This window comes from Peromyscus californicus, unplaced genomic scaffold (assembly GCF_007827085.1).
Source record: "Peromyscus californicus insignis strain IS unplaced genomic scaffold, ASM782708v3 Scaffold_3__1_contigs__length_106647218, whole genome shotgun sequence".
Classification (NCBI taxonomy): domain Eukaryota; kingdom Metazoa; phylum Chordata; class Mammalia; order Rodentia; family Cricetidae; genus Peromyscus; species Peromyscus californicus.
Window position 1 is genome coordinate 87,652,925 of NW_026294551.1, and position 25,624 is coordinate 87,678,548.

The window sequence follows — 25,624 nt, forward strand, 5'->3', positions numbered from 1 at the left end:
ATGCTTATCTTCCAGAAGTATGGAGAAAATAAAATATACTAGCCAGAATCTAATAAATCCAATAAAAGAAACGCAATAGCTAAAACTAGCAACACACATTTCCATGGTTATTAGATTGTCGGCTAAAGATTCTAGGAAGGATTCTTGCCACTCTTTACTGTTTCCCCAACCTTTTCTGAATGTTTTAGTCCCAGGAGTTTCTGATTGACGGTTTTTAGTTAAAGGAGTTTCTAAGTCTAACTGGAAAAATGTTTATTTTCATTTATATACCTGTAAGTTCTCAGTGAGGTGCTAAGTATATAAATATATTCCATCCTGCCGGGCGGGGGTTTAATAGTCACCACACAATACAGCATAAGTTCAGCTGGACATAGAGGTGTACACCTATAATCCCAACACTCAGGAGGTTGAGGCAGGAGGACTGCTGAAAATTTGAGGACCACATGGGCTATAAAGTAACGTGAGACTTTGACTTAAAAATCCAAACAACAACAAAAACAAATTTTAAAAAAGAAAACACCAAAACTCCACAAGATCAAATTGTATAGACCCTGTCGTCCGTTACCAATGAAGAAACTGATATTTGCATCAGAGTAGATTGGGTGATTTTTCCTATTAGGGACATTTTCGCGATTCTAAAAGGATTATGCAAGACATGATTGCAAGAAAGAGCAACCATGCTAAAGGGGAGTTGCTAGCAAATATCTAGGAAAGACAGACTCAAGTAAAACAAGTCTTCTATAGTCTTCCTTCTACCCAGAGCGAGTTAGCAAGGAAGCAGAAGTGGCCAAGACACTCAGCAGCACGTGTCACAACATCCTCTAGGTTTGGGGAGAAAAAAATTTATGTCTAGGCCTTGCCAAAGTTGGGGTCCTAATAAAACATGCTACGCCAACCTTCGGGACCCAGCAGAAGGAGGTCCTGGTCCTCGCTTGCATGTGAGGATGAGACAAGAGTAACACAGTTTGGTTTGATCTCACCTCTGTGGCCCAGAAAATCGCAACCTCTAACATTAAATTCAGATGCTCCCATGTTCCTAGTACTCCAGAAACCTGGAAAAAGCAAATGAAAATCCTTTAGGATAAATAGAACAGCACACTAGTCGTCAAGTTACATTTTAGGATTAATTTCAACATATAATGCCCAACACACAGGATAACTTCAAAGAGAAAAATGTAAGAGAATATTAAAAAAAAATCCAACAAATGACAGGGATCAAAAGTACTTGGTGTAATCATCGGGCATAGATAGTAAAAGCCCTCAGCCTTCCATCTTCATAAGCATGAAAGTTGAACTTAATGTTACTAGCAAAGAATTAAGAATTATAAATGGAAGGTGGGAAAATGGCTAGAAATTATAGAATTTTCAAAAAGGACTCTATAGTTGGTTTCAATGATGTGTTAGATATAGCTGAAGACAGAATGAGAAAACTGGAAGAAAGCTTGGGAGAAACTGCTTTGAAATTAGCCTGGAATAAAAGGGCACATAACCAGAGACAACCGGGATCCCAGAGGCTACAGTACTCTACTTGTAAGTAAAGTGAAATGCCTGTAACCGAAAAGCCAGAAAGATTTCCAATAAAAAGCAAAAAGATTAGAAGGAGACATTGTGGTTAAGTGTTGTCTAAAACTGATAAAATTATTATCTACAGACTTGATGTATACTAACAAATTCTAAGGATATAAGTCTGCAACGAATCACATCTTATTGAATGATTATGAAGAAAATGAGTTTTAGCATCCAAAGGAAAAGACAGTTACAATCTTCAGAAGAGTAGCAGTAAGAACTGAGGAGATGGTTCAGTGGGTAAAGTTCTTACTGCATAATCATGGGGACCTGAGTGTAGATCCCCATGTAAAATCTGTCTCTAAGTTAGCCACATTGGTAAAGTCTAAGTTCAGTGAGAGACTGTTTCAAAAAATAAGACAGAGAGCAACAGAGGAAGACCCCTGATGCCCACCTCTGGCCTCCACAGATGAATGCACAGGTGTACAGACACACACACACACACACACACACACACACACACACACACACACACACATGCTCACAAAGAATGCAATACAGGTAGTAGATCAATAACAGTGAAGAAATGACAGCTTTTTATTTGCTTTAAGAAAATAAATACTGTCAATGAAATTTATATGTAACTCATATATTCTTCAAGAATAAGAGCAAGAGAGAAATCCTAGGAAGATAGCTATGGTGGTGTGGAAGACCATTGTAAGTCTGTCTAAATCACTTCATGAAAAATACACAGAACAAGCATGGTAACTAAGAAATCAAGAACAGTGTCTCATTGAAAAAGAGAAGTCTCCTCTGTACTCAAACCATGTGTGTTTTGGATGAATGGCTATTAAGGACAAGGATTTGAATGCAGGTTGGAAGAAGTGGAGGGAGGCTATGGTGTATGTTATTGCCCTAAAAAGGAAATAGAAATCTTTAACAGGTGTTCTCTGGAAAGTCCGAGGATTGAGAGCTTCCGTGGACAGAGATTTCTCACATTATGATTAAAGTTAGGGCAAGGCATCTGGGCTAAGGGGTGACTGACTGAATGAGCTTGGACCCTACAAATTCCCAAAATTAACCAGCTCATTTATGTCTGGGGTAAAAATCTACACTGGACAGAAGCTGCTAGGACATATATTCTAATCAAGTAGGACAGAGCCCAGAGAAATACAGAGAAAAGCCAGGTAAGAAAGAGGGTGAGGAAAAAGCCAAGAGGTCTTAGAAAATACAGGGCTATTTTTAAAAAAAACTTCACAAGACAAAAGGATCTCCTAAAAAGTAAAAGTAAAGAACCATCCTGGTGCATTCTGTCCAGAGCATACGTTTCATTACATCATCAAAAGAAGACAGAAGAGATCCTTATCCATATACACAATGAATTTAAAAGTGAAAACAGAGTAAAGAAAATATCCCTCTAGTCACTAAAGCTGCACCAGTAAAACACATAAGCGGATACCAGTTCTGTCTTAATATAGAAAAACTAACTAAAAGGGATTTATTTAAGAATGGCATACATCAGAAATGAAAAACATTCAGAAATGAAGTGATAAAATTCAAGAATGAAAAAGAAAGGGAAAACAAATCTGTTCCAAAATAAAAGACCAAAAGGAACATAAAAGTGTCCAAAGTAGATAATTCCCTAAGAGAAATAGATGGTGAGAAGGGAAAATAGCAAATTGGTATTTTCAAATATCAAATAATATCAAATAAAAAAATCTCCAAAGGTGTTCTGTGGAAATTCTGGATTCACTGAAAACCAGAAATTCAAAAAGACAGCATAAAGAAAGAAAATGAGGTAGGTAGACTTGCTAACCTGGGCACTAAGGTGTATTGAAAAGGTACAGTAGACAAAGGACTCTGAATTTTAAGCACATCACATAATAGAGGGACATTGGTTTACATGAGTAGTATTGGTAAAGAACGTCACAGAGAGAATTAGGTATATGCATTGGGGGACTGTTTGCTTTCTCTTTTAACACCATAAACAGTAACGACAACAAATCAGTTCTGGAAAGATGATGTATCTAAGCAGTAAAGGCAAGCAATATCACTTTCAGATATATTATAGGAGATTACGACTTTGGTTTAAGACAAAAGTTTGTGAAGATGACATAAAAGACACTAGGTTGATGAACTTGACCGCATTAAAAGGGACAACTTCATTTCCCTAAAATGTACCATAAAACAAATGAAAAGCATGCCACAAGACAGCGAAAACAAGACCTGCATTCCAGCTGAACAACGTAGGAAAACACAAATGAAACAGAGAAGAAAAAGAGAGCAGTGATTTTTAGCAGGTTCTCTGCAAAAGGAAACTCTATAAACACTCTAGGCATGCAGAAAGCTGCTCATCAGTGGTCAAGAAAGGCAAACTACAACCCAAATGAAAACTGCTGTCACCCACTGGTATGGCTAAGAGTTGAAGATGGACACTGTTGAAGCCAACTAGAAAGACAGGGAAAGTTATGAGTCCCTCATCCTTGAGTCTGGTTAATGGCTCTGGGCAGCTGAGAAGCAGAGTTTCCATCGTAGTTAACATTTGCTCTGAGGACTGTCAACATGGAGATGGCAATCCTTTCATATCTAGATAGCTTATGATAAACAGTGAGGGACCAGTTTCAAGCCTCACTGGGACTGTGAGTATGGGAGAACTCCTTCCTGTTCCCAGACATTTCCTGGGACTCTCAAGCAGGACTGTTCACTTTGTTTACATAAAGAACCTCCACTTTCCTGCATCCCTGCACTCTGGTCTTTATCTTATCAGTTGGAACCCCAAAGAGGCCCCTCAGAAGCCTCTCTGTGGCTTCATTTAGGTTTCTTAGCAATGCTTTGAAGATGATCGCTTCAAGATACATCCAAATCCTGTATGTGACTACTCTAGAGACTGTAGTGTTTATATGCACTCAACAAACTGTGAAGTATAACTGTCCTTGAGAAGCCCATACCCACACTCTTGAACACAGCTTCTTTCTTTCAGAGCACCCACACACAAACTTCTCTTAACTCTCATGCTTAAAGACTGACTATATTAAAATAATATTGGGGGGCTGCGGCATGGCTTAGTGGTTCAGAGCATGTTCTGATCTTGCAGAGGACTGGAGTACAGCTCCTATCACCCGTGTTGGGTGTCTCACAACTGCCTGCAAATCCATCTGCAGGGGATCTCATACTTTTGACCTCTGCAGGCACCTGTACTCTCATGTGCATACTCCTCTTGCCCAGACACATATAATTTAAACATTTTTAAAAAATTAGATACCTTTAATATAAAGAGGTTCAGTCATTCCTTGACAAGCCCACACTTATGCTCTGGAGACGTCTCTTTCTTTCTGAGGCACTATTTTTCTTAACTCTATCCCTAAAATCTGTATAAAAATACCTTCAACCACCCCAGCTCTGCTTCATACGGGCCAGTCTTCAAATTCTCCTCTGCATTGAAGCCAGTGATCTGGTTTCGCCTGAGTCAAGTTCCCTCCATGGTTAAAGGGAGTCCTCAAGCTGTAGGGCAGCAGCATGCTTGATACCCAGAGCCGGTCGGAAGCATGGTGAGGCTGGAGAGCAGCAGTGCTTTTTATGCACCACTGTAGAATCAGAAAGGGCATACACTTCTGCATCTGTTACTAAGTGTGGAGAGAGTCCATGCCTGTGGCTCAGCAGGTTCTTACACAGAATCAATGCTGTGCCTAGAGGAAACATGCCTATCACTTATTAAGCAGTGTTCCTTATAATGACCTCAAGCTGAGAATAACCCAAATGTGGACCGTGTGTGAAATAGCTACATATGTTGTGGAACACAAATATGTTGAAACAGCATACAGCACCGAAAACAGGTGAAGTCCAGTTACTTACAGTAAAGGACCCGAATCCCATAAACAAACTGATTAAACGAAGCCATAGGTAAAAGAATACATAGCTCAGGACTGGACTAAAATGGCAACTGAGGCACATCCTCCAGAGGTAGTGGGAGGTAAACTAAAGAAATGCAAAGATGATAGCAGCGGGAAAGGGCGGAAATCGGCCTGCGTTTTGTTAAGAGAGGTAGAGAATCATGGGAAAGGGAGGTGGGAGCCTGTCTATTGTATCCATTTTAACACTCATTAAGCTGGCTTTTAATGCCTCGTACATTTTCTCTGTGTCCTAGTTTACGTTAGATGGTTTTAAAAGAAGTATTTAGGCCGGAAAATGGGCTCAGTCAGTTAAGTGCTTGCCAGATAAACACACAGAACCAAGTGTGATGCTAGAACCTGTGTAAAGGAGTGGGGCATGGTGGTGGACCAGCAATCTCAGCACTGGGGAAGCAGAGATGGGTGGGTTCGTGGGCTTGCTGGCTAGCCAGTCATGTGTCCTCAGAGAGTTTCAGGCCAATGAGGATCCCTGTCTCTACTACTACTACTACTACTGCTACTAAAAATACTAGTACTAATACTAATAGTACTACTACTACTAAGAATAATAATAATAATAAGACATCAATGCAAACAGCTCCTGAAGAATGACACCCCATGGTTGTTCGCTGGCCTCCACAGAGATGTGTATGTCTATACGTCCACACACCTGTTGGCTTTGGGTTTCTGTTGCTGTGATAAAACATCATGGCCAAAAGCAATTTGGGAAGGGAAGGAAAGGGCTTCTTTCATATTACAGTTGTAGTGCATCGTGAAGGGAAGTGCAGGGCAGGGACCTGGAGGTAGGAACAGAGGCAGAGGCAATGAAGGAGTGCTGATTACTGGCTTGTTCCTCACAGCTTGCTCAGTCTGCTCTCTTACAGCACCCAGGACCACCAGGCCAGAGGTGGCACCATCCACGCTGAGCTGGGCCCTCCCACATATATCGTCAATTAAGAAAATAGTCTACAGGCTCGCCCACAGGCCAATCTAGTGGTGGCATTTCCTCAGTTGAGGTTCTTTCTTTCCAAGTGTCTCTTAGCCTGTTTCAAGTTGCCATGAAACTAGCCAGCACATGTGTGCACCCCAAGGAACGTGCTTTCCAGACACACAAAGTAGGAGGAAATATTCGCAGTACATATATGGGACCAAGAGCTGACATTCTCCATACCCAAGGAACCCAAGCCAGGCAACAGCAAAGAGTTGGAGATAGTGATAGTATACACACACACACACACACACACACACACACACAGAGGGAGAGAGAGAGAGAGAGAGAGAGAGAGAGAGAGAGAGAGAGAGAGAGTTTTCAATGAAAATGGGAAAACAAAGTTCAAAGGATTTGTGTTCTTCAGAATGGTCCGCTCATCGTCAACTAAAAACAGCCTTGGTCTCCCTGACCTCAGAACTTGCGTTTTCAAGTGCTATCTCCAGCTTCGCTGGCATCTTGTAGAAGGTGGTTAATTTCAACTATAACATAAGAAAGGAAATCAACAGTGGCATAAAAATGTAGAAAGGAAAATCAAACCCAGGGAATCATGTCCATTCTTAGGACTGGAACAGGTTATATGGGAGTGATGACCTGTTTTAACTCCAAAAGACGATGTCACGTAGGATTGTCAAACCTTCCAGACCAATATAGCCTTGATCATCCTGACCAGGAAGGACAAACTTGATACAGGTGTTGCATCTGGTAACCTAGATATGTAGCCCCTCTCTGAAATGGAGAAAAAAAAAAAACCTCAGTTTGGAACAAGATGCCCCCAAAAACAACCATCTCAGGCCTGGTGCCCAACTCATTCTTCACAAACAGGAAACTGTGGCTGCCAGGAGTAAACTTTGAAGGTTTTGCAGCCACGAAATTGTTCTCATTATACAAAGCTTAATGAGTTTAATGAATGAGACCATACGGATTAAATTTCTCCTACAAATTTACAGATGGGCACAAAGAACAAGAGGGAAAACATATGAGAATAACCGTCTCTGGGGAACTGATCAAACCTCATGGGACTAGAAAGACTGGTGATTGGGAGCTTAATCCTATCTAAAAATGAGTCCCCAGCCCAACTTCATTGCCCCTCCCCACTCTCAGCTGGTCCCCAACACAATTTCACGTTTCTTCATAGGCAGCCAGGAGCTCTGCATCTTCCATCTGGCACCCAGAGAAGTGACTCAGAGCAATAAATACCAAGAAGAAAGAAGCCCTTCACAAATAAAAGGGAGGGAGCCTGACTGGTTCTATGCACCCTGCTCTCATTCCAATACAATGAATTTTAAAAATCAAGTCCAACTATTTCAAAGTAGTGTGTCCCCTTCCATACTTTTGCTCATTGCCCAGTGTCTTTACTTCATCTGATCATACAAGGAAAGTCAACTCACTAGTTCCTGACACTGATCAGGCAAAGGTATGCTGTCATTTACAAAATGTCCTCAAGTTCCTTAAACTCATCATTAGTGGCCCAGGCATGGCTGGGAAGAAGGGTTCTGTCTTGATCGTCCCCTGTACTCAGGCCTCTGAGATATGCTAGTTCTACTGGTAGCCTCTGCCGCTCTTTTCAAGTAGCAGAGTACTTAAGAAGGTTCTCTGATGGGTGATGTAGACCTGAGCTAGTCCCAAGACTGCTCTCAATAAGCCCAGTCTCTAGGATAGATAGTCACAGTAGCATGTAAATGCTATTTAGAGGGATTAGCATCACAACAGAGGTCCTAGGAGTTGGTGCATTCTACCTGAGTGAGCAGGGATGGTGTTCTGGAGCAGATCGAATTCACACTGGATGCTAAAGATGGTTTGGTGTCTTCTAAAAACACCAAGGGAAGGGACGATGCAGATAGACATAGAATGTGCAAAGGAAGGGCCAGCAAGATGGATAAGTGGTAAAGTTGCTTGCTGCCAACCCTGAGGACCTAAGTTTGATCCCTGGGACCCATATGGTGGGAGGAGAAAGTTGTCCTCTGTATGTGCGCACATGTTCAAACACACACACACACACACACACACACACACACACACACACACACACACACACACACACACACACACGGAGTGGGGGAGGGAAGTGCTTTAGATATATGTGCTACAATCTGAATAACCTAGTAAGGGATGGGGGAAGGATTGGATCTCCCAAGGAAGAGGAAATGAAACATAGTGTTTGAGAGATAAAGTGGAGACTAATAGGAGGATTAAATGGGGGAAGAGAATGGAAGTGTAGGGTAAAGGAGGGAATATGTGGAGGGACAACTAACACTAAAAGCCCTTTGAACAACCTTATAGACACCTATTACTTCCTAAAATATATATGTACATGAAAGGAATTTCAACAGTGTCACCACACAATGGGGAAGGCAATGCCTCAACGGGACATCTTATGCCATCAAGTTTTTCCAGTGCCAGGAAGAAGTTACATCTTGTTGAGTCATTGGCTACACAGGTCCTATGGACCCTCCCTAACCCCACATCACAGCCTATTTCTAAGGCTATTGGTTGCTTCTACAACCTGATGGTAAGGCCCTATTTCTAAGGACAACCTGTAGTTATGTCATAGAACATGGAGAAATCAAACAGATGCCCAAACTAGAAACTTCATCCCTACCAACTAGCGTCCATGGTGCTGGAAGGTACTCTCAACATGACTGGAAGAGAAAGGCCATCATCAATGGCATCCAGCTACAAACCCGTTGACCTACAACAGTGACCTACCAGCAAGATACATTGGCACAAAAGTGGCACAAATGTTATTGGAGTTCCCAATGACTTTTTGCTTGGATTTAAGGCCCATTCCAGGAGATGGAACCCATTCCTGACATTGCTAAAGTGACCAAGACTAGACTAGACAAGACAAGACTAGACAAGGTTAGCCCTGAGACTAGATAGTTCATGGGCCTAGGGGGGAAATCTACTAATTCTATTAAAGGAATATGGCAACAAAGTGATTCTTAATGATATGTCGCTATAACCATAGATTAGCGACTCATTCACCCCTCATCAGAGAAGCTTCTTCTTATAGTGGATAGGAGCTAACACAGACACCCACAACTGGATGATGTACAGAGAGAGAAAGACTTCAGAGCACATCAACCCCCTCTCCTTAAGGCTCAGGAATCTAGGTGGAAGATGAGGCAGAAGAGCCAGAGGTAGTGAAGGACTCCGAGGAAACTGTGTTTTTCAGATACAACAGGACTAATGTTCATAAGGATCCACAGAGACTATGGCAACAAGCAAGGGACCAGCACAGATTTAAGTCAGATGGGATCCTAGTGCTGAGACGAGGCAGTGGACATGGTGTCTCACCCCTAACTAAGAAGCTACCTGCAATGGAAACCCGCTGACAAAGGGAAATTCAGTTTTCTCCAACGGAGTCTGACTGGGTATATCAACCACGCTTCAGGACAGCTCCAAACCCAGGAGAAGGTGGGCAATACAGAATGACCTCTGGGTTTTGTTGCTGTTTTTGTTTTGTTGTGAGCTTTTTGCTCAGTTTGGACATAGTATTTAATCTTCTGGGTTTTGTTTGTTTGTTTTGATTTTCATTTGAGGGGAGATTTTTTTTCTTTTTGCTATTGAAAGAGAGAGAGAGAGAACGAACATGAAGTAAATAGGAAGGTCAGGAAGATCTGAGAGGAGTTAGGAGCAGGGAAAGCATGATTAAAATACAGTATATGAAAAAATTAAATAAAAATTATAAATCAATGAATGTCATAATTAAAAAAGAATGTGCAAAGGCCTGAGTAGTAATAATGATGTTCATTCTAATTTGAACCCCAATTCCAGTGGGCAATGCGTGTGCTAATACAGTGCCTTTTTTTGAGAAATTTTTTCAAGTTAGGTACTGTGCCAAGCTCTTCACATGATTTGTTTCATTTAAATCCCTGAAAGATTTTTACAACAACAGTTATTCTTATGTTCCCCCATAGGTACATTCTTGTGTTCTCATGTTCCCCAAAGGGTTCACGATTGGAGAAGTCTTATTGCTGGAACATTGGAGAGTGAGGCAATGGAGCACGCATTTGGTCACCAGGCTATGCTATCCCTGGGGGTGTAAGTATTCAACTGAGAATGCAGCTAACACTCACTAATGAAGACATCCAATCTGTGTGGAGCCGTTCCACTTCTCAGAGGACACTGGAAAGATTAGAAGAGAGAGGACGCGCAGATCGCTTTTTAAACAGGCACGCATTGTAGAGAAGAGAATCTTCCGTGTAGCAAAGAACCAAAGATATGGGATCATGCTGGGCATGGAAAGATTGAACCGAGATGGGTTCATACAATGCTAGAAAGGAAGCGTCAAGGGGTCAAAGCAGCCATGACTGAAATGCACTTTCCAACGCAGGCGGGAGCCTTGTATTCATTAGCTGCTGGAAATAGAAATCACTCTAAACATGATGTAAGTAAACTCCTGGGGAAAATCAGTGTGCTTGGGTACAGAGTCGATGGCAAGGACATCCAATTCTATCTTGGCACCAGGTAGCCTCGCTCCTACCAGCCTGTCCCACAGTTATGGTGAAATGAGAGACCACAGGGAGGCAGCTTCAGAGCACTCCAAAGGCTAAAGCTGTGTCTTCAATTTAGACTATTTATAAACACCCACTTGTTAACACTTAGTAACTGACACAACAGTAATAACATGAGCAAATGCTTACTGGTAGCCAACAGCATCCTGAGTCCCAACCCTCAAGCTCATCCATCCTCTCCATAATCCTATGAGGATGCTATGCAAGGCCACACTGTCAATGCAAGTGGAGGGAGTTCAATCCCCTAAGTTGAAGGCCTGATCTCTTCACCTTGGTTGGAGGGGAAGTATGGAGAATACAAAGTGGGTTCTGGAGAAATAGGCTGCTTTAGCCCACACAGATTCTACAAAGCTGATCCAAGACCCAACAGAAATCTTCCACAGATGCTCACCACATCTGTCACTTTGTGGGTATCGGAACAGAACATTTTTTTTTTTTTTTAGCATGGAGCCCATAGAGGGATTTGAATGGAATTCCTCACAAAACTCCCACCCCTTCTCCAAAGCATGCTGGGACAACTGGAGATGTTCCAGAGTGTGCTTCATGCCCATAATCTTATAAAAGTATGGAACTGATCAAGCCAGATGAAACTCCATTTCGCTCTGCATCAGTGAGATGCTCACACGGTTGTCATTAGGCAGGGAGCAGCTGGAGCTGCCCATGGCCTTGTTCTTTGTGAGCAAAGATGACAAACAGGGAGTCTCCATTTGGGGATGGTTAACAAAGGGGTACTGCATCCCCCCGGGAATGTGTTTGAAGGAAGGCAAGAATGATTCCCTCCGTCCAGCTGATGGGTCCATTTCTGGAAGGAAGAGTGGGGACAAGACTAGGGCTTCTTCCAGAACATTCAGACTCCTTGGACCTCGTAACAGGACGAGTATAAGATTATTCTCCATGCTGATTAGCTTATGATGCCACTAAACAGTGGAAACAGGTTATGACCCGTGAGATCCTTTGAACACAAGCCCTAAATATCTGTGTCTAGAATGGGAAAGTGTCTTCTGAACACCCAGAAAAGTTCATGTTCAGTTTTCTGTGTCTGTGTGGGTCAGTCACTTAGGCCATTTGTCAAATTCCCTGGGTCCATATCCAAGCTCTTCCATTTACTGACTGTGTTTACCTTGGACAAGTTGTTTAGTCATTCTGTGCCTTTTACTTCTCATGTGTAAAGGGGATGTGTAAAAGAGATATTTAGCCCTTTGTGGGGCTTTCAGGAGGATCAGATCATAAAATACATGAAAAGTGCATATGTTGGTATATGGCATATTCAATGTTCAATGAATATGAGCTGCTGTTATTTTGTATCTATTACTGCCGTTTTAAGTATTTCCAATATTTAAGTCTGTGACCATTTTCAGTACAGAGTCTCTGCATTCTGCTTCTATATTACCACCTGCAACAGCATTTAGTATATGATAGACCATCAATAAAGTTTGTTGAAGTAAAAAGGCCTCATGTGTGTCTGTTCATCTGTATACGTGCATGTATTCATTCATTCTGAAAGACGACGATACTAAATCTTCCCAGGATATGACCCAAGTGTGCAATCTCAATTGCATGGCGCCAAAACAGTACCATGACAAGATCTCAGGGCACATTCTCCTCCTCTCCTTTCACGTGGGGACTTCATAGGAAGGAAGCTTTTCATTTTAAGACGTCATTAAAAAATCACATTAATTTTCAACCATAATCAACCCAGGTAATCATTTGATTCTGGAAGACTGTTTCTATATAGAAGCAATCCTCTTTGCCTGTCTGTACATTCTTTAGCGCTATTACATTGCTCAATACAATAGAGAAGATTTCCTTTCCCAAATTATTTGGATAACAGCTCCCTGTCTTCTCATATCCTCCTCCATCACTTGCCAAGAGTGAAGGGTGTTGACTCATGAGATGGGAAACCAGAGTAGAACTTTCAGAGACTGGACTCTGTAGGTTGACTGTCTGCGACCTGTCCACAGTGCATGCATTCTTGCCTCTGTTCGCTTAGAGTGCCTTGGAAGGTAAGCTCACCTGAATGGGATGTCTCCATCTTGCAAACTGGTGGGCATATTACCCCTTTGGTGGACCAGAAGGAAGGCCATTCTCGATAAGCAATAAAACTGAAACCTGGATGTCATGGCCTTCTGTATCTACTTCCCATGGTTCCAAACAGGATGAGGGGAACGCTTGAGGCCAATTTTTTCAACAGCGACATTTCTGCTTAAAGACTAGCAGTCTACCATTCTGTAATCTTGAAGCAATGTAGAGTGGAAGACAAGGGGCTCTGGAACTCCTTGATGTAAGAAAAACACACTTTTAAGATAAATCTTCTTTTAAACTAATTAGTAATGTAATGCACCCAGATCAGTCTTCTATCATTGACTTTCTCCCAACAGGCCCTGGGGCACACTTAAAGTAGTGTAATTCGAGGAGAGTTTATTTATAAAAGAAAAAGAAAATGCAGTCACATGCTACTTAATGGCCGGATATATTCAGAGAAATACATTGTTGAGCAATTTCCTCCTTGGTTCAGCATTGTGGAGTGCACTTATACAAACCTAGATAGTATAGCCTGGTCCCCCCATTGTAACTTCTTGATACAGGAAAGGGACACAGTAAACATGAGATTGGATGAGGCTGCTGCCAGCTAAAGCTGCATACTATTTTACCCTAGATTTCGTTTTTTGCACATAGAAGTGCATTTTATACCAATGAAAAAACCCAGAAACCCATTATTTATTACATTATCAAGTACTGTGCAATTTACATGATTTTATGTGCCATGATTTCATACAACTGGCAGTGCTAGGTTTGTTTATACTAGTGTCCCACAAATAAGTGAGGAATGTCACTAGTTGGATGCTATTTTCCAGGTCTATTGTGGTTTTATGGGACCACAGTTGTATATTCAGTTCATTCTTGGCCAAAATATTGTTGCTTGTTTACTGAGCTTTTGGTGGACTGTAGGAAAGTGTTTCTCTGCAACCACCTTCCCATCTACCATTCCCCTTCTCTTCTACAGTTTAGACAAGTCTAGCAATCTGTACTTGAGTTACTAGTCTATAGCCTGGATTCTTTGTTTGTTTGTTTGTTTGTTTGTTTGTTTTTAAACCGAGTTCTAGACCTTCAAAGCAGATTCTGAGTTCACTGACTCAGAGTGTATGTAGCTAAGAGTGTCTAGGCTGCTGGAAAAATGTCTGACCCTCTCAAATGAGCACCAGTGAAAGAAGGCCACAGCTGGAGCCAGACCAGGTACCTGGTCACAACCTCCAGGTGGCCCAGGCAACACTCCATTCCTTCAGTTAGCAACCAGCTCTTCTCTGCAGTACATAGTATACATTTGTGCAGTGGCGACGGTATCTAGAATTTCCTTTCCCTGAACTAGGCTGATTGGGGCGGGGGGAGGAATTTGCTTTCCAGATCAAGATGGCCCAAACCAGCATATGTTATGACCTAACCAGAAATTTTCTTTGGCCAAAATGAAGAGTAGTCCTGTATTAAGCACAGATAAGGATGGGTGTTCAGACTTGACTGCACCTATACTGCCCATATAGAGAGAGTCTTGGTAAAAAGAGTCATGACCTCATTCCTGCACTTACAGGAACCAGACTCAGTTTATGAAGGAAGAAAGAGAAACTGTAGCCCTAGCCATCACAGCTAAGCAGTCCTCTCCTATACAAGGAAGGACTGGTCTATGCACCCCAAACACATATCCCTTCATCTAACTCAAAGTATTGCTGGAAAAACAATGTTAATGTCCCAAGAGGAAGTTCTAGTTGTCTTCCTTCAGTCAGAACCCATTTCCCCCCCATATGCCTTTGCTAGAAAATACGGTTGAACTTGAATTGTCCGCTCTTCGCTCTGACTCCTGTCTCTTTACTTACTGGTGAGCCAGGATGTTCCCACATCCTGTAGGTCAATAATTAATCTACCTTTCTTGAGAGCTGCAAAGCTCTTTGATAAGCTTAAGTGACTATATCCAGAATCAATCTTGTTGGACAATCAGATCTAACACTTGCTTAGCTTCCTTTCCATTGTGAAAAACTGTTCCTGTTCAAATGTGAAAACATGAACTTTTTTTTTTTTTTTTTTTTTTTTTTTTTTTTTTTTTTTTTTTTTTTGCAGGAAACAAAACCAAGCGAAGGTAGAAGTCCAGAGTTTTGACTAATTAGTCAATCTGCTATCCTGTCTGTGACCCACTGGCTTGCTCAACTGTTCATGTTTGCTGCCAATCAAGGCCTTTCAGTCTCATGTCAGAGATGGAAAATGTTAAGACCATTGAAGTGGAGTCTGGTGGCATTTTGGTTTATGCAAAGAAAATATTGACTCACTACCATGGATTCAGTCACCAGTATCATAATTTGAAAATGACACAGTGCATATAATGTAGGAGGTGGGCCCCTGCAAAGATGGAAATGTACAGAAATGTTAGAAACTAGAATCATTTTTCCAGATGGCTTGAAAATCACATTTCTTTTCTTCTTATAAGATGAGTTCTTGTTCTCCTGCCCATGGTGGTCTTCAACCTGTGGATTCAATAATGCTTCCATCTCAGCCTCCTACAGAGCTGGGACTACAGGCTTAGCCATTATGTGCAACCAGTAATCACATTTTAAAGAGCTTTAATTTCTGAGTCATGATGGTCAATCTTGGGCTCATTGCCAAATTCCCACTTTGGTTGGTTAGCTTTAATTATCAACTTGAAACAACCCAGAAAGCCTAGGAAGAGAGTCTCGCTGAGCAATTGTCTAGATCAGATCGGCCATAGGAGTTTGTCTTAATGAAGTTAATTGATATGGAGAGACTCGGCCCACTGTAGGTGGCACTATGCCCTAGGCAGGGGGTCCTGAACTGCATTAGAGTAGAGAAAACATGATGAGCACAAGTGAGTTTGTGTATATTCACTTCTCTCTTCTCTTGACTGTGGATTTGATGTACCTGCCTGTCTCAAGTTCCTGCCTTGACTTCCCCTAATGACAGACTAAAACCTGGAATTGTGAGCTCAGACAAAGCCTTCTTCCTGTAAATTGCTTTTAGTCAGGATACTGTATCATAGCAACAGAAATTAAACTAGAGCACTACCTCATTCTGTCCCTGGACAGATAAGATAGCCAATTACATTAAATAAAGCAATAACCGCCAAACTTTATGGAAGCGAATAGTGACCACTATTAAAGGTCCAAATTAACTCCTTAGGGACTAGTGTCTGGACACCTTTGCAAATGGATCTCTAGATCTCCACGGAAATGTGTCATATCCATTCTCTAATTTCATTCCATTTCTGAAATGATTTCAGTGTTACCTCTTCGGAGTAATCTTACAGTAGAGAATGGAAACTACCTTTAGGTGGGAACATGGCATTTTTCTGTCCATTAAGATTTAATTTTGTTAGCAAGGTCAATCACCTGGCCAATAGACCATCCTTCATGAAAGTGGGTCCACCTTAAGCGACGGCAGGAGGAGTAATTAGCCCTTTAGTGAGACAATGTATTCTCACACTTCCACAGTGCAAGCTCTCCTGAGCGCCCCCGCCAGGTTCTGTTGGGTCTGCCTGTCTCTCCGAGTCCTGACCAAGAACATTGTAACATTTCCTTTTTCTTCTCTTCCGTCCCGTTCCTTTGACTGCTGGTGAGAACCTAAGTATGCTTGTATCTTGTATCTGAGACTCACGCTTCTTCTATGGCTTCCGTCCCTTGTCATATGGAAGTTTGTCTGTCATATGGCAGTTTGTCTGTCATGTGACTGACCTCCACGCCAACCTAACTCAAACTGTGTGCTTTTCTCTCTTCCTTTTCTCTGTTGCCCTCCTCTGGCCAGCTGCTGACACTTGCAGCTTGCCTGCTTTGCTGATTAATTTTCTTTTAAGTTCTAATAGAATTGTCCCCACACTTTACAGAGATAAAACCGAAACCTCTTTGGGCACAACGGATGACGACAGGAGTCAGGCACACCGGTGCGTGGCTGCAATCACGGCACTTGGGAAGCTGAAGCAGGAGGATCACTTTGGTCAAGGTCAGCCTGAGCTCAGAGGGAGTGAGTCTGGGGTAGATACTGAAACCTTGTCTCAAAAAGAAAAGAACTATCTTATTGCAGTGATTCCCACACGTTTAGATTTTACTGAGGAAGAAAATGGCCAAAAATTAAGGAATGATAGAGAATTCTCAACATTTTACTTTTTACCAAGTTAGGATATCATTCTTAAAATGTGAACGTAAATAAGTACCCTTCGCAGTCACCACTATTTCATACTAGAAGGAACATTTCAACACCAGTAAGCAAGAAACGATGATAACCCAATGAATTAAGAAACAACAGTCAGTGTTGGTGGCTCAAAGGTCTTTAAAAAGAGAGTCAAGGTCATTTTAAATGTTGAAAAACCCACAAGACTAATTTGTAGTCTTATTTCACATATAATTAATTTTTCATATCTGTTTGTGGACGCTAGGAGTATGTGTTCATCGGAAGGACACAAACAGGAGTTCAAACATTTGGTTTTGTGTTTATCTTTTGTGTCAGGGATCAAACCCAGGGCCTTGCCAGGCAAGCAGTATGCCACTGAGAGTCCAGGGCAAGATTTCACAAGTATGCGGACCTAAATAGAATCGATGTATCTTATCATTCTGGTTCTTGCAATAAAGGCTGTTGGATGCTGAATGGTCTCGGCCAAAGCGAGAAATTCAGATTTTTTTAACTCCCAATACATGTGAAAACAAACCTCTTTCCTAGTGGAGTTTTGCAGATGCCAACAGACTGGGTTGGGGTACACCCTGGCCAGGTAACTGATGTCACTCTAAGAGGAAGGAGCAGGACACAGAGACAACCATCCAGGGAAGACAGCCATGTAAAGGAGGAGGCAGGATTGGATTATTTGTTAACAAAGCCCAGGACGCCAAGAGCTCTCAGGCCACACAGAGCTGGGGAGAGGCAAGGAAACATTCAACACAGCCTCTGGAGAACATGTGGCCCTGTTGGCTCTTCCATTGGGGATTTTATCCCTCAGAACTGTGAGGCAAAGATTTTTCTATATTTTTTTTAAGATAGCTAATTTGTAGAACAAGGGTCTCTATGTACAAGTAAATACTGGCTAAGATTCTCACTGGATGTTTGAGACCACAGATAGTACCAAACCCTACATTCTACATATACTGGTTTATATACCGTGGGCATATAGACCTACGGTAAGTTTAATATATAAATTAGGCATACTAGAATATTAGTAATAACTACAGCAGTATAGTTCAAGGAAAGTTATGAGACCTCTCTGTCTCTGCTTCTCTGCTCCCACCCCTCTCTCTATTTAATATCTTCATTCTCCAATTAGCCACAGGTCCCTGGAGCGTTGGAACCTTGGAAAGTGAAAAGCCAATACAAGGACAAATTTGGGAGTCGAGGCAACCAGAGGTCACAACACGGGGTTGAGGCATGCCTGCACCATCCAGCAGCGACTCATGTGAGCAGAGCTCCTCAGAGCCCTGGTCACTCACAAGAAATAGAAATCTATGTGAAAGGACTGCCACACATTTTGGCCCAGATCACCATTTCTCATGAGTTTTCCCAAGTGCTGGGCAGGGGGGGAGTGAAGAAAAACGAGCGCTCGTGATAAAACAGCAGAACACGAAGCCTTTGTCAGGCCTATAGTCAAAAGACAACTTCCCTGAGGCAAGCTTCCCCCCCCCCCCCCCGCCCCCCAGCGGAAGCATCCCATTGATCAGAGCAGCTTCTCCAGACGCCTACAAATGTCCAGAACCGAAGGGAAGATTGCAGGCCCTTTGGCCTTCTGAGTGAAGAATTGTCTTCCGCTGTGGTCCAGGGCCTTGGCTGAGTCCATTAACCCAGAGGTCCCCACGAGGCCCAGCTGTCCCTGGTGGTGATGGGGCGGTGGTCTCTAGGGGAACGACTGTCTGGCCACTCAGCACACTTAAACAAACCTGTTAGAGCAGCCCTAACTAAACACAGCATTGCCATCTGTGTTTGCCTCCCTACGCTCTTGTTTTCAGGCCCAGGGAGGGTGGTGTCTTCCCGAAGGCTCCTGGGCTATGGAATGTATTTAAATGCGGGGTTCAAAACCCTCATGCGCCCCTCTCAAATTTGACAATTGTTTAAGCGTTATTGCTTGAATGGATGCAGATGTTCCCCGCCTCCCTTTCTGGGAGGAGGACTTGAGAAGAGGGAGGAAAACAGCTTTTTTCTTCTTTTCTCGCTTCCCCCCACCCAGCCTTTTTAGACACATATTTTATCTTTATGTTTTCATGAAGAGCTGCCAAGAGATGCATCTGGTCCCCAAATCAAGAATCTCACACTCCTCGTCTCGACTCACAGCTTTCCAAGCGCCTTTCTTTGTGATCTCTGCCCAAACAAGCTGTCGGCAGGGCTCAGTGGACAGATGACCGGCAAATCACAGAAGCAAGAGATCCATTTCCTCCTCGATGCTAGAAAGAAAGGTACCATGGCATTTTTAATGTCATCCCTCGCCTTTTGCTTTTTTTTTAACAGCTCATTTTCTTATTAATATTTCCAGCAGCTAGAGCAAATGCCAGTTTAATTAAATTTCCACACCACCCCCCTTTTATCCAATTAGTGGGTTCACTGGCTCCTCAACAACCTTCAATGTCTGCGTTCTCAGTGAATGCTCAGTTGCTTCTGGCTTCACCCAAAAAAATCTGTTACATATTAAGTTATAATAAGATATAGGCAATTATAGTAGCAGCAGGACAAATAGATTTGTATGGTTCATTACAAGGTATTTCTGGAACATACATAGTGTAAATAACTAGTTTCTGAGGCAGGGTATATTCTGAAGAGATCTTGTTTTAAACGGGGGAGGGGAAGGGGACATTACCAGTTACAATCAGCAAACTGAATCGAAGAGACTCCAGCCATCTTGATAGCTGGCTGGCGTGCACAGCATTTCGACATGCGAACCACAAATGGAGATGATGCTCCATGGGAAATGGGTGGTGGCCTGCTCTTCCTTGTCAGAGCGACACCAGTGTCACTATATTGGAAAGGACTGGACAAGCCAGCAGGCCGAATTCACAATAGGAAGAGCGTTGCGTATGCGATGAGCCATGCGCACAGGCCTTGCACTTTGTCCACGTCTCTTTCTGATTTTTTCATAGTGCTGGAACCTGACGGTGTGAGATCCTGGGAGGGCAATGCCTCCAAGTTCACCCTAGTACCTAAACAGGAGGAGAAAGCAGAAGCTCAAAAAGGTGGTAAGTACATCACTAATAATAATAATAATAATAACAACAACAACTAATAAACGAGTCAGAAATAATTGTGGGTCTTGTGTGTGTGTATGTGTATGTGTGTGTGTGTGTGTGTGTGTGTGTGTGTGTGTGTGTGTGTGTGTGTGTCTGTCTGTCTGTCTGTGTGTTTATTTGTTGGTTTGTTTTTGAGACAGGATTTCTCTGTGTAGCCCTAGCTATCCTGAAATTAGATCTGCAGACCAGGCTGGCTTTGAACTCACAGAGATCTGCCTGCTCCTGCCTCCCAGGTGCTGAGATTAAAGGTGTGCACTTCCACTGCCCGGTTACTGTGGGTCCTTTGAGATCTCAACACACTAGCATAATTTCCATGAGACTTTCCTGGGACCCAGTCAGTGTCCATGAAAAGAAAGTAGAGGAGATTGAGGCTTGCAGTGATTGCAGACGCGACGCCCCAGGAGAGATCTTCTTGGAGGATGACAAAGTATCTATGGATGTCACTCAACACACATTAGGTTAGTTTGATGTTTGCAGGTCTTCATACTGGACTAATGAAATGATTCTCAAGACAAGGAAGAAAGGGCTTCCAATATGGACATGAAAGATGCTTTTGTTAAGACAAAAGTCGGTGTTTATGATTTTCTCCAAAGCAGATAGTGAAGCCTGTTGACCTGATCAACACAGCTCTGCCTCTAGGCCTGAAAAAAATGTGTGTCAACTGGGAAATTCAGTATTTTCTTCTTTGTGGCAGTTAAGAAGAATCCTACAACATCCTAAGAGCTGCACTGTATGGAACTTTCAGTAACCCCCTCCCACCACCCGACCTATACCCAAGCTGTGAGCATCACTTTATCTTAAAAGCCTTTGGGAAAGGTGGTTCCCGGCCCTCTTCTCCATTCCACATGGAGAACTGTTTTTTTAACCAATACCAGCCTGAAAAATCCATTTTACGACTTCTGGGATATATGCAAGGCATTTTGCCTAATTCTTTGGCCGAAATTGTAAGTAGGGTTGAAAAATTCCATATAAGTAAATACCCTGCGAGTTTGTACTGACTAGAGTCACTGAGCCTGGACTATGAGCTCCCCAGAGAACCGACAGCAGTGTGTGAAACAGCTATAAACTGATATGCTGACTGCTGCCCCTTTGAGAAGCAAGGGCAGGACAGAAAAAGGATGGGCCAGGCCTGGTACGCAAGACCTGGGTAGTGAGGGGCACATAAGCGTGAGTGAAAGTCAGTAGGATGTAGAGATCAGCAAGCAACCAAGGGGTAGAAACCTGGCTGATCACCCATGAAAATGAAAACAGTAGTCTCCACCTGAATGAAGCTGGGCCATCCCCCCGAGGGGCGGGGATTAACTGCTATCTTTTTTGCTTTTTTTAAACTTTAAATTGGCTGTGTTCAAATGAGGAGTTTTGGCTTTGGGATGCTAGGAAATGAAATCTGTCTGTCTTTGTCTTACTTGTGGAATTTTTAATGAATTCTAAAGCTCTGTTTCCTTATCTCTAAAACGAGGGCTCTGGAATTCCTGACCCAAGCACTTTCTAAGTAGACAGTACAAGAATACATTCTCTGAGTCAGGGACAACAAAGGCCAGGTTAATGGCTAGGACTTTTAGAGGCTGTCCCCTGAAGAGTTATGCAGCCAATATAAAGGATGCCAGATGACCAGATGAATGTTAGCTCCTTCATTCAGGTGGTAGGACTGATCTTTCTCTATAGCTGGGTCTCTTTACAGTTGTACTAGTTCATTTCCGAATCCCAGGAGTAAGAGTAAAGCTACAGGAATTTGTACCTACCATGTCTCCCGGAGGGACTGGACTACCCATGATCTCAAGGAGAGCAAGTCTGGGTTGTTGGATTCATCATTATTGGGCCTCCACCTAAGTCTGCCTGTGATGGAACATATTAGAGATTGAACACGTAATCTCTAGCCTGTCCAGTGAAATTTTGAACCTCTGAGAGCCATCCAGCAAGAATTTGAAACTGTTGAAAAGGATGATGAAGCTGATGCAAGTAGGGAAAGAAAATGAAAGAGCATCATGGGAGAATCTAGATAGGCTAGGCAAAGCAGTCAGGAAAGATCATAAGCAATTCAAGATACGAGGGGGCGGAAACTAAGGGGGAGCCAAAGATGGCTCCAAGGCACTCAGTTGCCCAAGATGGGCCTCTCAACCCAACTGGCCACAAAGCAGTCCTGCATTTTTCACAGTCCTTGAATCCAGATCGGTGTCATGAGCTGTTGAACATGATGTGTGTGACTGTGTGGCCTTCAAGGATAGGGCATACAAAGCTTTGACACATTTGAAAGGGCCCATTGGAATGTTCTCAGATCTCTTCAGCCATCCAGGTCTACACACAGCTACTCAAGACAACAGCCTCACCTGAACTCCCAGCCTGTGGCCAATGCTAGCCACGGGAGCTCGCTGTCTTGGAGACGCTCTCACCCAGCTTCTATTCAACTGCAGCTACCTAAAACAGCTCTGGGAGAGAGTCTAGTTAAGCTACAGAACCACTGGAGTGAACTTAGATAGCGATTATTTGAGGCCACTACATTTCTGAGTAGTTTATTGTGCAATAACAGATAGCAAGAGCATGCCCATGTATAGGGAGAGATAGCGTCAACAGAGCTGTATCAGTCCTCAAAATATCACTTTTGTGGGAAACAACTTAAGGTTAGCTTTTTCCTAACTATATAAACACTTGAAAATATGGCTTATAAAAGACTGCATTAGATACCTAGTGACAAGCTTAGAATAGAGGTTTCTAGAAGATCTGCCATGGATAAATACTTGTACCAACAAGGTTTCACACCCCTGTAGTATAATGAGAAACGTAAAAACGATATAAGACTTTTTGTGCATGAATCTGAATTGTCTCAAGCTAATGAGGGCAGCCTGTGAAATAAATTGCTCTCAGAGTGTCAAATATGAGAATCCTACCCACGCTGCCTCTCTGTTGTTAAAGTTGTGGTCATCGGGAAATAAGGACGTTCACTGCCCCCGATTCTCCTTCCTTTACCTCTCTCTCCCAGTGAACCCTGGGGCTGAAGTATTCAGCCTTTACTTCCCCTTCCTGGTCAACCTGTGCTTCTCAGAGGGAAGAACTCTCCCTTGTCCTTCACAGCCTGCTTCTTCCCTACCCCAGAACCAAGGGTGAGCCCCAGTGCAGACAGCATGGGAAGGGCTACAGCCTTGAAACCTTTGGGAAATGGGAGAGTGGGAATAATTTCATCAGAGTCCATAAAAGAAGCCCCCAGTGCAGTAGGTGTAAAACTGGCTATATCCCAATGCCTTGACCTTGTGCTAAACTTAGCCACTTAACTTACATTTGAGCAAGGGTAAGTACATAGATACAATCTGTGAGCAAGTTGGCCTTTCCCACGTAGCCCGTCTAAAGCTCTCATAGTTTAAATGACCAGATCTCAGATAGTTTAATAACCGCTACTAGAGCGATAAGGACAGCCCTCTGCAGAATTCCACCTTGTGCAAGGTCGCAGAGAGTCCACGGGTGAGCGGGGACTGGGGTCCATGGCATTCCCTGCCAGCTTCTCCTTATCCAGGGGATCAAAGCCTGAGCAGAGAGTGGCTGACCCTGATTTGCATTGTGAAAGTCACCTGTCTGGCTCTGCCCCTGAGGCAGAGATCAAAGCTGGGAGGGTAGCCAGGCACAGAGAGGAAATCAAATATTGATGCAATGAGATGCATGACAATTCTCCTCCACCCACCTTGCCCGTAATAAAAGTGAGCCTGGGAAATGACCGGTAACCACGCTCTTTCCACGGGCTCAGATTATGGCTCCCATTTGCCCTGCCAGATGGGCTGTGCACAGCTTTGCCCAGAAAAGGCAATACAGGAGGGGAAAGACTGGGGAATGTCTGATCAGATGGTTTCCCAAGCCCTCCGCCACCTCTGCAAGAAGAAGGGTTGGAGCTTTTTCATTCCCATGACCCATAGAAGCTCAAAACTAAAGTGGATAAAAGAACATCACAGGCCTTGAAAAGAGTTGGGGGCATACAGAATGGTTGTTCTTCTTATTATTTTTAAGAGATAAATGCTGGCAAGTGTGGAGAAAAAGCAACTCTAACGCTTGTAAGTCAGGCCAGCCATGATGGAGAGCAGTATGGAAAGCAGGATGGAACCCCCACCCCCGGCCCCGCCCCCGCCCCCAAGCAAGCAAACAAATAAAAACTAAAACCTGACCTATAACACCCAGCTATTTCACGTTAGTGTATATCTAAAAAAAATGAAGCTGCCCATGTTTATTGCAGTGCTAATTGCAAATAGCTAAGACAATATAGACATAGTAGAGTATTATTCACCGGTCAGCAGGAATGAAATCCTGTCATTTGCATTGAAGTTAATGGAACCGGATGATGTTATAAATGAAATAAACCAGACACAGAAAGACAAGTACTCTCATTTGTGGACGTGGTCAAGCTGCCTTGAAAACAGAATAGAGGTTACTAAGAATTGGGGGGAGTGTAGTGGAGGCAGAAAAGAGGAGGTTGGACTTGAGCGATGCATGCTCTGTACATATACAGGTATATCGCACTGGTCCTGAATACTATTTATAATTAACATGTACTAATTAAGAAAAAATGCCAGACAGTGGTGGCTCATGCCTTTAATCCCAGTACTCGGGAGGCAGAAGCAGGTGGATCTCTGAGTTCGAGGCCAACCTGGTCTACAGAGTGAGTTCCAGGACAGTCAGGTTACATACACAGAGAAACCCTGTCTCAGAACCTCCCCTCCCCCCACAAACACACACACACACACACACACACACACACACACAGAGAGAGAGAGAGAGAGAGAGAGAGAGAGAGAGAGAGAGAGAGAGAGAGAGAGAGAGATTAAGAAAGGAAAAGATGTGGAGCCTGGGTTCCTCTTCTCTGGCGACTGAGGAAGTGCCAAGGGAAAGATGGAAAGTGGCTTTTCTTAGGGACCGTCTCTGGCTAAAACACTCTGATGCTTACCAGGCTTGAGCGGGGTGGGCTTCTATGAAGTGGGGTGGGGGTGGGGGGTAAGCAGAAGAAGCAGTGACCAGAGAAGATATTGAAGCTGCATCTGAAACTCAGGGAGCAGGCATTTCTGTCAGGGGAGGCAAGCAGCAAGGCACTGATTCTGAGGGCCTCCGGGGCTTTCTCAACGGAGACCCCTGCTGAGGAAGATGTCCTAACCCTCCTTCAATAAGGCCAGGCCCAGGGGAGCTGTGGCTAGCCACAGAAGGAGCTCCAGTTTCTGTACCGAGAGCCAGGGCCCCTTTGGTTTGGCTGTAGAGTGTGGGCAGGCCAGGGAAGGTTCAAGGATTAAGTGGTGAGGATGTTAAATGAACATGGGCTCCTTGTTCACCCTCTAGATTTCAGAATTTTCAGCTTGTTTATTTAAATACCCAAGGAGGATGAGTTATGGATTTTTTCCCAGCTTTCTAAAAATACGATAAAAGTGATTTTTGAATTTCAAAAAACAAAACAAAACTCCAAAGCCCACTCTTATTTCCAGAATCCTGCTCACTGGATGCTACCTGTCA

The 25,624-nt window shown here is 43.1% G+C and overlaps 1 long non-coding RNA gene across 2 annotated transcripts in view; it reads left to right on the plus strand.

Moving 5' to 3' along the window:
• Nucleotides 1–12,326, plus strand: part of LOC128122894 (uncharacterized) — a 64,819-nt gene extending 52,493 nt beyond the window's left edge. For both annotated transcript variants that reach the window (XR_008222526.1, XR_008222525.1), the window contains exon 3: nt 10,305–12,326. This is a non-coding gene — a long non-coding RNA (uncharacterized LOC128122894). The remainder of the gene's footprint in view (nt 1–10,304) is intronic.
• Nucleotides 12,327–25,624: the final 13,298 nt, after the last annotated feature.